The sequence below is a fragment of the Vigna umbellata genome, chromosome 6 (assembly GCF_029865625.1).
Source record: "Vigna umbellata cultivar VRB3 chromosome 6, Vumbellata_1.0, whole genome shotgun sequence".
In the NCBI taxonomy this organism is placed as follows: domain Eukaryota; kingdom Viridiplantae; phylum Streptophyta; class Magnoliopsida; order Fabales; family Fabaceae; genus Vigna; species Vigna umbellata.
In genome coordinates, this window is record NC_142170.1 from 8,803,945 (window position 1) to 8,818,622 (window position 14,678).

The 14,678-nt window shown below is 28.1% G+C and overlaps 1 pseudogene across 2 annotated transcripts; it reads right to left on the bottom strand.

Annotated features, from left to right (window-relative positions):
• Positions 1-10,773: 10,773 nt before the first annotated feature.
• On the bottom strand, positions 10,774-12,494 carry LOC124832034 (putative dehydration-responsive element-binding protein 2H pseudogene; annotated as a pseudogene). Of its 2 annotated transcripts, none has more exons than XR_015780453.1 (2): positions 12,322-12,494; positions 10,774-11,622 (listed from the first exon to the last, which is right to left on the bottom strand). The product of XR_015780453.1 is annotated as a putative dehydration-responsive element-binding protein 2H pseudogene, transcript variant X2 (transcript). The 2 variants fall into 2 exon arrangements; XR_015780452.1 differs by having other exon boundaries at positions 10,774-11,644.
• Positions 12,495-14,678: the final 2,184 nt, after the last annotated feature.

Genomic DNA, 14,678 nt, shown 5'->3' on the forward strand with positions numbered 1-14,678 from the left:
GATATAGTTGTTACTGGTAACTCAAACTTTTGAAATTACTTCACTCATAAATACTTTACATAAACGATTTTTTTTTTTACATGTTAAGCCACAAGTTACATGATCCCATTATAATATCAAAGTTGTTGAGACACATTTACAATTTTTATTTTGAATTTTAAATGCAAATTTTGCTACTAAATTTTTACTTGTATAATTTCAAATTCAAACTTGGTTACCAAATATTTTCAATTTTGAATTTCTCATTGACAATGTGAATATGAATTCTAGTAAAAAAAAATGAAATTGAAATGGTTCTTTTCTATTTTATCTTCTGAAATTTAAAGAATTTATAATTTTCATTTTTCTAATAATACATTTATGTCTATGTTATTAAAATTATTTTTAAATTATTATTAAATTTGACATAATTGGATTGCAATTTTAAATGAAATATTATTTGTAATGATTTGTTATTTAGTTTATTAACAATATCATTATTAAATTATTTATTTATTATTTTATATCATTATTTAATTATTATTATTATCATTATTATTATATTAATATTATTATATTATCGTACTACTATATTATTATTAAATACCATTATGTGATATAATAAATTATTAATTTTTAAAAGTTGTTGAATTTTTCTTCTTCCAGATTTTGTTGCCAACTTAAATATAAACTCTTCTTATAGATTAGAAATTTATGAAAAATATTTAAGTACATTAAAAAGACTTTATTTTTTTACAATATTTGTCGGATTTCGAATTTTATATTCAAACTTTGTTACCATATTTTTACATTATTTTTATATTTCAAATTTCAAAATAAATGTTTTTGTTATATATTACGAATTTTAAATTTAAAAATATATATCTTAATTTTGGAAAAATATTAAATTAAAACCGTTAGTTACTTTTATATATTTAAATGTTGAAAGAATTTATAATTTTCACTTTTTAATATTAATGAAATTATTATTACAATTTTAAATGAATTATTATTTTTAATATTTTATTATTTAGTTTATCAATGATATCATCATTAACTATTTGTTTTATATCAGATTTTAATTTATTATTATTTTTTATTATTATTCACTTATTTTCCTTAATTTTTTTTAGTTCTCCGTCTATTAATATTGTGAATAGTGTAACAATTTTAATTTCTATTTTTCATATATTTATTAATTAGGTTAAAATACTTCTTATTTTTTTGGGTTTTCCTATCATCGATTTATTAGAATCTTCAATTTAGTCTTAAAAAATGTTAATTTGAGTTAATTGAGTTCTTACCGTTAAATTGTCTTAACGGGTTAAATTTTTTATGTTGGTGTTTTTTTCAGTTCCATCCTCGATTTATTAGAATTTCCAATTTAATCCTAAAAAATGCTAATTTGAGTCAATTGGGCCACTGCCAGTTAAATTGCCTTAACTGGGTTAAGTTTTTTATGAGGTGGGAAGTTGACGTGGCCAGTTTTTAAAACGTATTTTTAATAATATTTTTGTCTCTGCAACAAAGTTCAATCAGAAACCAAACTCTAGGCACGTAAGCCCAACTAAGTTCAATCTGAACCAACTGTGACATTGCCGGGCCACCGTGACTCCTCTCCATAGCCAAGCAAGGAACCCAAAGCCACTCTGTCATCAAGTCTAAAATGAGTCTGAACTGGTGTCCGCCATTGTAGGCCACTTTAAAGGTAGAAACCACCACAAACAATCCCAAACCCCAAACGAAAACGCAACCAGAAGATCAAGAATCAAGATTTCCCATACCATAATTATGCATATTCTCTCTAATGTGGATTTTTCGATTTTATCAACTTTTTTATGTTTGGAGCAATAGTCCATTTTCAGGATCATATGATGACCAAACTCTATCAATAAGTGAGGTACTATCAGTTTTAATCACTAAACCTACTCTTATATATCTTTAGATAAAGATACCATCAAGTTTTGAGTAAAGGTTTGGGAAACAAAGTTTTAATATCAAAACTCGATAGTATCTTTATCTAAAAATGAGTAGGCTTAATAATCAAAATTGAGAATACCCCGTCTATTTATAAAGTATGTGGACTACTTTATCTTCCTTAAAAACAAGAACTGAAATTTTCACAATATTTACAATATTACTAACACATCTTTCATATTTTGTTTCCATCTTAAATACCAACTTTTTTAATATGTTAAAAATATGTGAAATTTGTCTCAGTCATAAAGACATTATGCTTTTACATTTTTTTAAGTTTTAATTTATAAATTCAAACTTTGTTACCATATATTAAAATTAGTATAAAATAAAATATAAATACTATTATTATAGTATTAGTATTATTATTATTTTCATTTTTATTATTCAATTATTTATTTATTATTTTATATCATTTTTTAATTATTATTGTTATTTATATAATTATTATTACTATTATTAGTAAAAGCATATATGTAAAATTGAAAAAAAAGGTAACATTTATGTAAAAGTTATGGACAAAAAAAGTATATTAGATTTATTATATTAAAAAATAAACTATATTTAATATATTAATTTGAATTTTTAAAATTATAATTACAATTCAATATAATTATTTTATTTTAAAAATTAAAAAATAAAATTTTAATTATTCTTACGATAAATATGTACTTAAGTTATTTAAATATTTTTTAACATAATATATTGTATATATTTAATATATATTTAATTTATTAACAATGACATTATTCTATTTCTTTTCATGTGTAATTTTTATTATTTATATTAGTATTATTACGTTATTATCTTATTATATTACTAAGTATTATTATGTATTATAATATATTATTATATTGTTAAAAGTCAATAAATCTTTGAAACTTTTGGACTTTCACATTTGTTTCCGTTTTAAATACGAACTATTTTGAAATGTTGGGACATAAAAACATGTGAAAGTTGTTCATAGATATTAAAAAAGTCCAATAAAAAAATATTGAATTATTTTTATATATTTTTAAAATTTTAAATTTTAAATTTGTTACCATGTTTTTACAAATATTTTATAATTTCAAATTTCAAATTCAAACTCTGTTACTATATATTTTAAATTTCAAAATTTTATATATGTTATTGACGGTAGTTTTAGAAAATATTAAAATTGAAATCATTATGTATTCTTATATCTTTAAGGTTTTAAATAATTTATATTATTATATAGTAATATTATGTCTTTATATTATTATTATTATTATTATCATTGTTATTATTATTAAACATTATTGTATCATAATATATTGTTATAAAGTAATAAAGGATGTAAAATATAAAGGATAAACCATGAAAAAAAATGTAAAGAGTAGGTTATGCAAAAATACAAAGCATAAGAATGTAAAGTATAGACTATCTACAAATACAAAAGATAGACCATGCATAAGCATGAAAAATATTTTTTTTTCCACTACATATTGTATTCAATTTTTTAATGAAAAAGTTTACCGACATATTCTATATATTTCTTCTTATTTTTATATAGTTTGTGTGTTTAAAATATTTTGATATAAATATAAGTTTTTCTTTTATATTTTCTTTAAAAGTATTCACTCAATTTTATTATATTAATTAAAATATTTTTGTGATTAAAAAGTAAAATATTAACTCTTATAATTTTAAAAAAAATGTAATATATTTGTTATTTAATTTTATTATATATATAATTTTGATATTTGTAAGCTACAAGTCATATATAATATTTGATAAATTAAATTTAAATTTCACTTTTAATTTTGCAAATTATATAAGTTAGTTAATAGGAATTAAAAATACAATAATAAATATAGAAAGATATCATTAACATTTTAAATTATTTATTTATATATGTATGTTGGACTCACATGTTAGAAAAACATTTTAACAAAATTATATTTTCTTTTTAGTCTTATAATTCTAACCTTAAGATTCTTGAAAATTATCAATTCAAAACTTGAGTTTTAAGTAAAATGTGATGAAGCCTAAACTTTGAAAATCTATAATTGATGAGAGAGTGTCATGTGTTAGAAGCATATATTGCCAAATTACAACACTATATTTAATGTCAAGAAGTGTGTTTAATTTTTTTTTAGGGAATTTTTTTTGTTGTAGGTTAAAATTGTTTTTTGTAATGGTTTGAAATTTATAATTAATAGATATTCTTTCCTACTTAACAACATTGTACATTTTTTTGTCTGCGGAGGAAGATAGATACAACTATATTCTTGTTTTATGGTAACCCCTTCATTTTTATACATTATATTAACATTAATATATGAAAAGATGATTAATTTAATCATAATTACTTGACAGTCACAAAACTCAGCGGTTTGCTAAGCATCTTATTAAAAAATACCCACAAATAATAAATTTTAAGGTTTTATATAAAAAATGGTGTTAAATATTTTATATAAACAATTTATATTTTGGAGGTGGTCAATTTTCCTAATATATCCATTTCAATAGTAGTAAAATAGATAGTTTGACTTGTTATCTAATTCAAACAAAAAAAAGTATATTTCGTTGTGATAAGACCTAATTAAATGAAAAAATTGAATATGATATAAAAAAAAACAAAATCTACAAACATTAAATCTTAAATTTTTATATGGAAAATAGTGTCATGTCTTTTATACATGTGTTTATATAAATAACTCATATTTAAAGATAAATTCAAACACATAAACCATGTAATGGGTGGTTAATTTACTATTAAGAAAACTTTAAAGATTCTAATGCATAAGGTAATCTAATTGCTTCTCTAGTATGAAAGAAAGTTTTGTTCTTGTATCTGAACAAAACGAATATATGATGTTTTCAAACAGAATCTCGTATTCACAACCCATTATAATGCGAAGAATAATATTGACTAAACATTATAATGTGCACAATGTTGATAAAATTTCAACCATTGTCTTTGTTTCACTGTCCATTTATTTCCTACTCTAGCCTAATCCTATTATAGAAAACCAAAAAACAGAAAAAATTAACTAAAGCTGATATTAGTGATCAATGTTCACCTACAGTTTTCCTTGTAACGCGAATGTAACAAAAGACAGCAGCAAAAGTGACTGTAACAAGGCCACCTAAGATCACACCCCCACCTGCCACTGACTTGTCTGTGGAATGATGTTTTCCCAGCCTTCTGATACCAGGAGCCTCGGCTTCTTCTGCTTTAGAGTCTCCCTCTTTCTGTGATGATAACCCTCTAGACTCAGCAAGAGGCTGATCTACAATTTTGTCACTCAGCTGAACCTCTCTCTTGATTTTTACTTCCAAAGGACTAAGTCCTGGCATTGGAGCTTCGGACTCTAATGACATGGCATGAAGCACAATGATTTTAGTTACAAGGAGAAAAACCAAACCAACCTTGTTCATTCTGAGCAAACTATGTCAAGTCTAATGGATTTAGATCTTGTGGTGGCTGAACAAGGAGAGATTCGGAGAAGAGAAAAGAGGCAACTTTAGAGAGAATCTGATGGGTGGAGGGGGCTTTATAGAGAGGAATGAAGGGTGAAGATCTTTGTAGAGAAGTTGTGGAGAGAATCTTCTCCAAAAATGTAATGGGTCCCATGGATAATAAATATGCCATGATGAGAAGGAAGAGCTGGTCCATCATATAAGAATAGGCATTGGAAGCATAGATGCACTTGTAAAACGAAACTTTTCATTTAGTTATGATCATGTGAGCTTTTAAGTTTTCACTAAGATATTTGAATTCCACGATTACTCTAAATAAGGAAGAAGACAGTTGGCACATAGGTAGCTGGAAATTGGAAGGCATTATCGAATTGTAGGTTTGGGACATAAGTAATTAAGTATGGGAGGAGCCTATAGTTATGGATTTGTGATCATCACACCAACAAGTACAATAACTTGTTTCTCATTTCACTGTTTCTCCCAGCTCATGTCTGTTCCCGCGGTTTACAATTATTTGTCCTTCCATCCAAACCTATTACACTAAATATTTTACATCTTATCATTCTAATACAATCTCTACTTCCACTATATTTTCGTATCACCCATTTTGCACCACATTTTAATCTTCTCCCAGAACTTGTTATTATCTGAAAACTTTACCTTAATATACTCTAATTCACTGCAAACGTATCAACTTTTTTTTTTAATAGTCAAAATGAATTTCAATCCTTGAACCAATCTAACTCACCTTTGAACTAAGTTAGGATAACTAAAATTTATATTTTTTTTTCAATATGAATCAAATTATCTGATCTTACAAATTAAATGAATTCAAGTCCAATTGAATTTAGGTTGATATGTAACTCATCTACAATAACTTTTTATCAGTTTTTTACTAATTATTATTATTATTATTTATTTTAATTATATAAATTTACAATTTATATTTGTAAATGGCATATGTTGTTTAATAATGATTGAATAATTTCAATGTTTAATTTACTTGTTTATCTGTAAATTAAAATTTTTATATTTAACTATTATTTTTATAATAATATTAGTTAATATTTTATAGCAATGTTAATCGGTTTATTTTAATTATATTGTAATAAATTTAAAAAATTAAAATATTTTTAAATGAGCATCAAGCATCAATCCATAATAGATTGAGCCATATTATAAACTTTTAACTTATAAAAAAAAGAACTAAATTTATATGATTCACCTTTAATTTAACTTATCATAAGTTAACCTCTATACTGAACTGACTCACTTTTATATTCTTGTCTATCTGATTTATGAATTACGGTTATTAAAGAACAACAATCACAAAAACGTAGACTTCACAAACTCATAAAAGGCATTTGACTTGATAAAAAATCATAATCGTTGTTCATGCATAACATTCATTTCAATAATAAAAAAATTTTCAAAAAAAATTTTGTACATTGGTGTGTCCTTAATTTAAAAACTAAACATTAATTTTAACCAATATTTTGAAGATATGAATTAAAAATATTTAAATTTATTATCAATACACTTCTATTTTTAAAATTTTGAACATTATCTAAGTTCTGACATAATCTTATTGAATTGAGAAAACCTAGTATCGAGAGAATTTGAGGCTGCACGAGACATTAATATGTACGATCCAATATTTAATGGACTGGGAGTCCCGACTTTCAATTCCTTTCATATTTTATTTTGAAATACGTGTGGGAGTCAATCTGAAAGTCGGAGATGATTCTTTTATTTTCGTATTTGAAAATATTTTGGATAATAGACTTAAGTTTTACACTATAAACCATAAGAGGAAGGTTTGCACAGATTACTGGAATAAAACTTCAATAAAATATTGCCAGAAATATTTTGTTCCTAAATTTATAATTACATGTAATATAAGTTCTGGATTATTCATGTTTCAATCGGATATGGTGGGATCCTATCAAAACACTCATCAACGGTAAAAATTGGTAGACGGATGATATCTCATGCTACGGATCAGACGAACGCTTGGTGACAGACGGACGCTTTCTCACGAGCTCTTGGATGAGGGCTGGATGTGCTGGGAAGGGCCGAACGGGCTCTCATCTTCAAGTCCTGGTTGTAGTATTCGTCCTCTTCCTCCTCGCTCTCTCCAAGCCGAGCCGTCGTGCACCTGTCAAAAATGTCAACCTGGGTGGGAAGCCACTCGGTTCTGCCGATCGGTCACGATGGACACTCGGTCTTGTCGGTCGACCTAGATGAACGACTTTGGAAGGCCGCTCGTTCTATGTACAGTTGGCCAATAGGTCAATCTTAACTGTCTTGATTGTGACCTGGGTAGACGGTTTTGGAAGACCGTACGATCTATCAAAGCTCGGACAATATTAGTTTGAATACTCAATCTATGTGTCGGGAGGACCGGACGGTAAAGATTTTTTTATAGCAATAGTGCATGCAAAGTCGGCTTCTCTCTCACATCTCATTTCTATGTCACATCTCATTATTAAGTTCTCTCTCCCTCTCCCCTTGCTCTCTGAGAACATTGTTCTCCATTCTTGCACAACACACAACTCTCTCGGTTTTCTCTTTTTCTCTCCATTCTCGTGGGACCACTTCGCACACAAGCGGTCGTCCAGGCATTGTCGCGCTTCCCTCTCCCTCTCGCTTTCGTCTTCCTCTCTCCGTTCTTAGAGCACACTTTCAGACTTTGATTGCATTTTGCATACACACACAAACATGAGCAGGTTGAAGTAGATTTTCTCCCTGCAACCACCCACCCAGTTCTCGCTTCACTGCAACCACCAGCGTCATCTCAAAGGTTGATGGTCTTATTATTTTTTTAAGCATTTGATAGCATTGGTGTTTTATGACATTTTTTATAGCATGATGAAAGATGGTAGAAGAGTGGATTTACACTGGTGGTGTGGTGTGGGTAGGATTTGGAGAGGCGATGGGGCTAAATTGGATGTGATAACCGATTCAGCCTGCATAGCATTCTGACATTCGATGTAAATCAGTTTTTATTTTATTTTAATGTTTTTAAATTTATATTTAATGTTTAGTAAACTGGTAGCTGTTATATCTTTTTTTATTTAATTTCTTTTAAAGTTATTTTGGATGGTTTAAATTAATTAATAATTAATTAATTAATAATTTATTTGAAATTTTCGATTATCCTTTTTTTGAATTTTATTTTAATTAAATTGTTATATTTTAATAATTGATTTATTTATATAAAGATTTGAATTAAATTTATTTATTTTTAATGAAATAATAAATTTTATAGTATTAAAAGAATTTTAAACTAGGGGTGCAGGGATGCAAGGGTGAGGTGCAGAATGCATGTTTGGTGATTAGAGGAAAATAGAGGAGTGTGCACAGAATTTCTCAATAATAAAAAATTTAAATTTTTAAACCACTTATTAATTAGGGACATTTTAAAGTGCAGAATGAAATGTTTGGGGTGAAGATGAAACACTCTTAAATTATTCCTTTAACAGTTAAGAAAATCGTATCCAAACTCCCATGCTAATTAATAATGAGGGGTTACTCCCTACACCAGCCAAATTGTTTCTTGCACCACCACATTTTTAAAAAATTATAAAACTATACTTTACATTTTAAAAAATCTTACACTCTCACTTCTATTCTTCAACGGATATGTCAATCCGTTTAAGCTTTATGCCTTTTTTCAGTTTTTAGTTTATTAAAATATTATATTTTAAATTAATTTATAGACTATTTAAATTATTTTTTTATAATATTATTTAAATTAATTTTATTTTATTTAATTAAATAATTATTATTAATTTAATTATATCATTTTTTAATTAATTTTAATAAACGTCACATCCGTTTTTCAAGTTTTTAATTTATTAAAATATTATATTTTAAATTAATTTATAGATTATTTAAACTTTTTTGTTTTTTATAAAATATTACGTAAATTAATTTTATTTTATTATATTCGTTGCTTATAATTAATTAAAAAATAATATAATTAAATTAAATTAATATTAATTATTTCATTAAATAAAATAAAATTAATTTATATTTACGTAACAAATTTAAAAGAAATTTAAATAATATTTATATATTAATTTAAAATAAAAATAAATTAATAAATAAAAATAAAAAACATAAAACTTAAACTAATGTGACCGCATTTGTGACATAGATATTAATATTCATTGAAGAAAAGAAGTGAGAGTGTAAGATTTTTTAAAATATAAAGGATAACTTTAGAGTTTTTTAAAATTGTGGTGGTGTAGGAAGAAATCTGATGTATAAGGAGTAACCCACATTAATAATGCCAATAATTACGACAAAATAATATAAATTTAGAAAGTTCTTAAAAAATGCTGCAAATACGTTTACCCCTTGATTTTTATATTTTATTCTTTAGCTTGTGTTTTTAAAAAAAATAGAAACAACTATATAATTGGATAAGATAGTTATTGATGTTGCCATTTTCCTGAATACACAAATAAAACATATTTTTAAAATTTACAGATAAAAGTAACAAGAATAAAAAAGGATTAATAAGATAACAGGAATAGCCATATTTTTAAATGTGAGTAACTACAAAAACTGGGATTGACGAAATAAAATAGGGAGATATTTATTTTCGCCCCAAAACAGAAATCTTTCTATTTGACCCAAGAAAATACTCATTTATTAGTCCACGGATAATGTCGAAAAGGACCAGATAATTTTAAAGAACGGCCCTTTTTTCAAAATCTCATCTTTGTATTTTCTTTTTCTTTTTCTTTTTTGATTAGAAAAAAATCTCTTAATACATCATCCAAATTGTCACTTCAAAATATAATCTAATTTGGAGCCCAAGAATATAGAATATCAGCTACATACTAGTGTAACCTTTTCAGATTGTCTATAATTGAAAGAATCGATATTCAGTACAGCTAGCATCATGGGATTGCGGGCGGAGGGTCACAGGAAACAGCACAACAAATATTCTATGATGAGAAAAGAAAAAACTCGAAAACTTTGACATAATTATGGTTATGAATCCTCCTATTCTCCTGGTCTCGAGAATGTCGTCTTTTTTGTTAATCCGATATGATTTTATTATATAGAAAAGATCGGGTTTCCCATCCATGTTGGTTTGAAACTGCGGCAAATCCATCTCAAACTCAAATACTTCATGCTTTGTTCCCATCTGCTTTGTGTAGAGTCACCATACACTATTCTATCCTATTATAATCCAATCAATCATTCATAGCAAAAACAGTATAATATAAAAATGGAAATTCTGCAAATGAAATAAATCAATTCTGAGAGTGGCAACTCATGCAGCATTAGCAGGAAAATTAAGAGACAGTAGCAGTGGGTTTGGAGGTGTAGAGTTGGCAGGGAAGGAGCATCTTACAAGACAAAACAAAGGTAAGTATAATTCACATATGATGAGTTAAAAACAGAATGGGGATACCTTGAGCACATTGGGCCAAAATCAGAAGAATGACCATTTTGCAACCAAGTTCATTTTAGTTTTACAGCAGTTAATCTCCAGGGACCACATATCAGGATTCATTAAACCTAAGCTACCATTAACAAGTACATGAGCTAAGAATTTTAGCCATGTTCAAATGTACACTATGAAGAAGAAGGAGGAGATGAACTTATCCCTGATTCACCTTCACCGTTCTCGTGTTTTACACTTAAGGATAAGGAAATGGGCTCCATATCGACATCCTCTTCTGCTCCTCCCCCCTTAGAGTTACTAAGTGAAACCATGGATTCATTTGCAGACACTGCCTTTGAGGAACCAGAATGATTCGCCAATGGAGAATCTTTGGAGGATTCCTCAGAGAAACTGGAAACAGAAACATTGGGAAAGTTAAGACGGGCACAGGATCCATACATTGCCCTCGCTGCTTCATCATATGCAAGGGCAGCTCCAATGGCAGTGGGAAAAGTACCTAGCCAGAGCCTATTCCCTCTGTTCGGCTCTCTGATTTCAGCAACCCACTTTCCCCAAGTCCTCTGCCTAACACCTCTGTAATTACACCGCGAGTTCTCAGGCCCACCTTTACCTTTCATACACCCTTTTTTTGATCCCTTGGCAGGAACTTTGCGAACTGGTTTATCCGCATCATCACAGGAATCAAGCTGGGCATTATATTCTTTCCATTTCGCCAGTATCTTAGCCAGGGACTTGGTTCCATCCCCCTTACTATGTGCTTTCGCTAACATGTGCATCCAATTCAAGTTGCACTATGTAATGAACAGGAAAAACCTACAATGTTAACATTATAACATAGCAACACTTAATCAAACACCTGTCAAGAAAACAAGTCTTCAAGCTTATGTGTGCTTGAGTAATTATTTTGCAAAACTGGTTTTGAAAGAAAAGAGGATGTGATTCACGTGTGGATGTTTTTATTCTTAAAGCAATGGTAAAACTTTGTATAAATTATTTTTATCAAAGCTCCATAAAGTTGCTTGAACTCAAGATCAAATATTCAGTGTGCAATCAAACAACAAGGCATTTAGCTGGTACTTCAACGTGCTTCTAGATAACTTAATGTGAACCCAAACACACAGGTAATAAAAATTCAAGTGCTCACTCGCTGTAACTCAAATTGTAACATATCTCCGATGAGAAACTGAAACAAATAACCCCATTTAACATGCTTATCATTCCACTGTCCCTTCAATAACATAGCAAACATCACACCACTCTACACATATTTGTGCTAACCCAACTCTACAATCACCAATACAATTACTACGAAAATTATCCAAACAATATCTAATGCAAATGTCAGCAAGTGATCAGTCCCCTTCCTCGGTTCATCAGTACAATTGGGAATAAGAAAAACTTAGGGGCAGACTAAAAAAAAATACCAGAGAAAATAAAAGCCCTTTGAGAAGGAAAAAACAAGAAAAAAAAAAAGATGAAAGAGGTAAAACCTGAGAGGGTGTCGGAAAGTCGAAAGCTTTAGTGTGTTCGGCGCATCTCTGGCCGAGGATGGGAGATGACGAAGAAAACAGAGACGAGCTCTGCCAACAAACACCGACAACTAATTAGGGTTCACCAGCCGCTTCGCTTTGGTCATCATTTTCAAGAATATGCTAACAAACAAAGAAGGTAATCAATAATAAATGTGGCAATAAAGAAAATTAATATTACTTCCATCACTCTTTAATTGCAGTGTTACTGTTGTCTTTTGCTTATCTTTCATTTTAACATTCTAATTGTTTTTAATTTCTGCCATATTTACATTTTAGTCAAACACTACGACCTTCAATGAATTCCTCATCCACTCCCACCAAATTTAACCTAATTAAATTAGGTTAGCTTTTATTAATGATTAAGTTAAACTTAATATAAATCAAACTAATTTTATTTTTGTACATGTGGGTTTAACATATTTCAGACTCTTATATTTTATTGTAAATAAATTGTATTATACTTTTTATTTTATATTTTAAATTCGGTTGAAAAAATTTATTATGATTTTTTGTTCTCATGTTAAATTTCTCAACAATACTACCAATCTCTCGTTTAAACGACGAATTCGCACGACGTCATAGGAGAATTCGCGAACGACGTCATATTAAAAGACGTTAAATTTATGTCGAATTTAAAAAGTTTGACGCGTCGAATTTTGTTAATATTTGACGTTAATCAAATTTTTTTATTTTTTTTAATTAATTGTGATCCATTTTTACAACTTTACAAGACCTGAAAAGAAAAAAAACAACACACAATGTTTGGTATTTTATAAAGCATGAACTATGAACGTATAGTATAGTATCACAACAAACAATAATAACCAACAACAAACAAGTTCAACTAAACAACAACAATAAACAAGTTTAACAAAAAAACAACAAACAAGTTCTACAAATAAGTTCTCCAAAACGAAAACTAACCTTCAAAAAGTGGATTCGTCGGAATAAAGTTTTGTCACAGTGTGAGAGAAAACAGAATGCGCCTATGAAGGACAAAAGCACGAAAATAATCGGTTAAAACAAACAAAAATCATACATAAAGTAATTAATTAACATGCATTAATATCAAATGAAAGAAAGATTACATGTGATGCTCGTCAAACTTCGTTTGAGAAAAGTTTGAGAAGAGAGTATCGCGCACTAAGATAAAGTGAATGAATTTTCAATCTTCCGCTCAAATTTTTATTGAATGCACTAACCTTTTGACGTCGAATTTAAAAGTCCACTAGTACAAAAACAACGTATCACGTCGAATATTTTTGGCCTTTCACGTCGAATATATATATGGGTTTGCTAATTTGTTAACGCTCTTTTTTTAGTTGTTACATTTTAGCAATGTGTATCGAGTTTTAGTAGACAAAAATACTCTCATATATTATTGATTCTAAGCTTTAAGGTTAGGGGTATTTGAATAATCTTTATTCTCAAAACTAAAAAAAAATTCAAGAAACCCTCAAACTCTTACTCACCTCCCTTATTTCTCTCAACTCCTTCTCTTTTATCTCTCTCACTCCAATCCGAAACACTCGTCTAACCTTAATCCACCTTCTTCACTTATCAAATTTGTTTATCTCTCATCTCCGTACTCTCTCTCACCCACACACAAAATTATTTTGTTATTGAAGTGAAAAAAAATGAACGAACAGAGCAATAGCAACAAATTGCGATGTCGCGGGTTGCTTTTAATTAACTTATATCTCTTTTTGGATTCGAATCTAAGAAAAATATGAAAATAATTATGATAAAAAGGAAGAATTCAAAAAATGATGAAAGATTTTGTTCCAATTTAATTGAATCTAGTACAAAAAAGTTAGTACAAGAAGAGTACATGAATCTGGAACTATATTTCGTTTCAAATTGTCAGTATTTTAGTTCTTTTTTTAAGTATTTTTTATGATATTGTTGCCCCAACCTATCCATGAATCTAAGAAATAGCGAGAATTCTTGATTTCTCTCAATTCGAAAATTCAGGATTTCAATTGATGTCCTTTCATTGAATCCTCCTAATTGCATTGATTTATTTGAAAGATTTCACTTCAATTGGAATTGTGTGGGTGAGAGAGAGAGTATGGAGATGAGAGATAAATAAATTGGATAAGTAAGGAAGGTGGATTAGGGTTGGGCGAGTGTTTCTGATTTTTTTAGTTGGAACTACAGGATGACAGAGAAAATGTTGGAGTGAGAGAGAAGAAAGAGAAAGGGCTGAGAGGAATGAGGGAGGTGAGTAAGGTTTGAGAGTTTTTTTTTTTTTAGTTTTGAGATTGAAAATTATTGAAATACCTTTGACCTTAAAACTTATAATCCATATTATA